We start from the raw sequence: 4,057 nt of genomic DNA on the forward strand, positions 1-4,057 counted from the left end.
TGCTGTGTTGAGGAGCCCAAAGTGTCGTGCCAATCGAGTCATGTAGGGGCCAATGGAGATGACCCCCCTTCGATGCCCCTCCGTTTGGTGGCGAATGGAGAGTGAAATAAAGTAGGCGAGGTCGAGTACATGCCCGTTCGCCATGCTCGATAGAAAGTAGGTGTTGTGAGTGTTGACGATGCTGGTGCTCTCTCGACGTCCTGTCAAAGTCTGTGCCAAGATGGCGTGTAGGTACCTCAAGGAGGGAGAGAGAGCCGATGCCTTGGAGCGGCTTGAGTCATAGGTGGCTAAATCGAGGGCCAAAACGTACCAGCACTTCGATGGAGAGTAGTGGATATGACGACGGAGAGTGTCGAGGTCGTTCTCATCCATGAACTCCTCTGTGTACAGGACCAAAGCTATACCGAACTCGGGCACACTCAACTGGCGCTAAACCGTCGAGACAGAACTGGACTATTCCAGGATCATCAAAGTTGGTCATGACGTCTTGAAGATGGAATGTTGAGCAAAGCTCAAGTGTGAGCTCAAGGTACGTCGGCTCGATGATCACAAAGAAGAGGTCCCATGGATCGGTTGTCAGGAGTGCTCATACATCGTCAGCCAACTGGACTTGTTCAAGCGCTGTCCAGTCAATGCAGCGGCCCACACCTAAAGGTCAAGCCCGTAGGATTTGGAATAGTTCCTCCTGATTGCCGGGTTGAAATTAGAGGTATAGGTGGCGAATTTCTGCGGTAGGGCCCGAGGAAGACACCTCTTTCCACTTTTTCAAATTGAGAACGACAGTTTTCTTTCCACTTTTTCGAAGCGGGAATGGCTAGGGGACACGCCCGTGTTCCCCAATTTTTGCCTGTGTGATTTGTGAATTTTGAATTTGGGCGCGTCTAACATTTTGCCCACCCCCGTGACGTACGACTGTGTCTGTCTTCGTTTGCTTCTCCCACTCTCGTGTATGTAGGCCCACGCCCATATTAATCTGACAGTTTGACCACGGGTTCTAGACACGGGCATGGCGAATGCCCGTGATATTTTCTCAAGTTCAACCACGGTTCTAAGACATGGGCATGTTGCACGCCCGTGTTGTTTTGGCAGGTTCGCCCATGGTTCTAGCACATGGCCGTGGTGACTTATCGCATCCCGTATTGGGGAAAATTTCTCCCTATTTTCACACGGCCTAAGGCACGCCCGTGTGCCTGGCCGTGTGTGCTTTAGAAAGCCTGGGTTTCATGAGTCAGTTAGTATGTTAGATGTTAAAGCTAAAATTTAAAGAAATTAATATTGTTAGTGCTCGGGTTGCCTCCAGAGAGCGCTTATTTATAGTCTAAGCTCGACTTACCTCTCTGGTGAATAGTCATGGTGGTTCGAGGAGTTTATACTCCTCATTCCCGCTATGAATTTCATCAACATAAGGTTTAAGACAAGTACTATTTACCTTGAACGTTTCGAATTTGGGGTGATTTACCTCGGTCGTACCATATGAAAAAATGCTAGTTACCGTAAGAGGGGTTTCTTCATTCGGTTCAAAAGTGGCGATTCGAGGATCTACTGCATCTAGTAGTACTTTGTCTCCAACTTGAAGTTGATTTTTAGAAGAATTAGGCTCATCATGTCATGGTTTTGGTTTATAGTGTTTTCTCAGTTTATGTGTCCGCCATTCATCTAGATTCTCGATTTGTAACCTTCGTTCTTCATAGATAGGTTTTTTGTTGTTGCTTGGCTTATGTATGTTTTTCGAACCTGTTTCCTGCAGAGAAGGTTGCACCATATGGTTAGTTTTAGCCGATTGATTTGTACAGTCCTTCGATTTTTGATGTGCTATTTGAATTACGGGCTTGAAGGGTGATTGTTTCATCTCCCACACGAAGTGTGAGTTCACCTGTGGCAACGTCAATAATTGTTCTAGCAGTTGCTAAAAAGGGCCTTTCCAAAATTAAAGGAACGTTACTATCCTCTTCTATGTCTAAAACAACAAAATCAACTGGGAATATAAATTTGTCAATTTTAACGAGTACGTCTTCATTGATACGCCTAGGAAATCTGACAGTTTTATCTGCTAATTGAATGCTCATCCTAGTTTGTTTGGGTTTCCCTAGACCTAGTTGCTTAAACAATTTGTAAGGCGTAACATTGGTACTAGCCCCTAGATCGGCCAATGTATTATTAACATCTAAACTTCCAATTAGACAAAGAATCGTAAAACTCCCTGGATCTTTTAGTTTGTTGGGTAGCTTATTCTGAAGAATGATTGAGCAAACCGCGTTTAGCTTCACATGCAACCTTGCTTCTAACTTTCATTTATTTGCTAGAAGCTCTTTTAAAAATTTGAATGCGTTTGGCATCTGCGAAATTGCTTCAATAAACTGTAAGTTAATATGTAGTTTCTTTAAAAGTTTAAGGAATTTACCAAATTGTTCATCTGAGCGGTCTTTCCTTGTCGCATTGGGGTATGGCACACGAGGTTTATATTCTGGACTTACTGATTTTTGTTTGTTTTGGCCTACCTCATTCTTACTTTCGCTTACCACCAGTTCTGGCCTTGGTTTTGCCACTAACCCTTCCTCATCTTGAATGGAAATTGTGTTGAGTGGCTCCCTTGGGTTAGATTCAGTGTTACTTGGTAGGCTATCTTGTGGTCGTTCGAAAATCAACTTAGCGAGCTGTCCAATCTGAGTTTCGAGCCCCTGGATTGATGCTTGTTGATTTTTGAGTGCCATCTCGATATTCTGAAAACGAGTCTCTGACACCGAGATGAATTTGGTTAGCATGTCCTCAAGGTTTGACTTTTTCTCCTGCTGATATGGTGGTTGCTGAAAGCCTGGAGGGGGTGGTGGTTTCTAATTTCCTTGGCCTCCCCATGAAAAATTTGGGTGATTCCTCCAACCTGCGTTGTAAGTATTGCTATAAGGATTGTTTTAAGATCGAGGATTATTACCCATATAATTTAACTGCTCGTTCTCCATGTTGTGGCCATAAGGTGGGTATTCTGAACTGCTCGATCCACCTTCATTTGCTTTACACTGCATTACTGGGTGAACCTGTGAAGAACTAAGAAAACCATCAATGTTCTTATTCAAGAGTTCTACCTGATTAAAGAGCATGGTGACCGAATCGATGTTATAAACACTGGCTGTTTTCGTTGGCTTTGTCCTCATAACTTGCCACTGATAGTTATTCAGTGACATCTCCTCTATAAATTCATAGGCACCTTTAGGTATTTTATTATTGATGGTTCTGTCAGCAGCTACGTCAACCATTTGTCGAGTTGAATGATTCAGACCATTATGAAAAGTTTGAACCTGTAGCTAGAGTGGTAACCCATGGTGAGGACATCTTCAAAAAAGGTCCTTATATCTTTCCCATGCATCGTAGAGTGTTTCTAAATCCATCTGCACAAAAGAAGAGATATCATTACGTAATTTAGCCAGCGAAAAATATTTTAGTAAAAACTTTTCGGTCCCAAGTAGTGATTGACCCTTGCGGTAACGAATTCAACCACTGTTTAGATTTGTTTCTCAATGGAAAAGGGAATAACCGAAGGTGAATGGCGTCATCAGAAACACCATTAATTTTAAATGTATCACATAGTTCTAAAAATTTTACTAGGTGAGCTTTGGGATCTTCGTCCTGCAAACCATCAAACTGAACAAATTGCTGTATCATTTGAATTGTGTTAGGTTTCAGATCAAAAGTATTTGCAGCTACAGCAGGTCTAACTATGCTCGATTCAGTTCCTATTAAAGAAGGTTTAGCATAATCATACATAGTTCGCAGAGCAGGATTTTGATTAACAGCAATCGTAGGAGGTAGCAGATTTTCTTGGTTTTCAGCCATCTCCTCGGTGGTGGTTGAAGTATCTTCCTCTTGCTCTTCTGTGTAACGTAAGCTTCACCTTATTTCTCTTCAGTTTCTGCGAACTGTGCGATCGATCTTACTATCAAACAGGAATGGTCTTGACGGGTTTCTTCTAGTCATAAACTAGAAAAACCTATTAGAAGAAAATAAATGAAGAATTAGAAAAGAAAATAAAAATTTAAATTGCAATAAAAGTGAAATGACTAAA

General features: G+C 42.3%; 1 non-coding gene across 1 annotated transcript; it reads left to right on the plus strand.

Moving 5' to 3' along the window:
- The first annotated feature begins 3,309 nt into the window (after positions 1-3,309).
- LOC128291326 (small nucleolar RNA R71) lies at positions 3,310-3,416 on the plus strand. The gene has a single exon (XR_008281102.1). It is a non-coding gene; the product is annotated as a small nucleolar RNA R71 (small nucleolar RNA).
- The last annotated feature ends 641 nt before the right edge of the window (positions 3,417-4,057 follow it).

Source organism: Gossypium arboreum, chromosome 3, assembly GCF_025698485.1.
Source record: "Gossypium arboreum isolate Shixiya-1 chromosome 3, ASM2569848v2, whole genome shotgun sequence".
Taxonomy (NCBI): Eukaryota; Viridiplantae; Streptophyta; class Magnoliopsida; order Malvales; family Malvaceae; genus Gossypium; species Gossypium arboreum.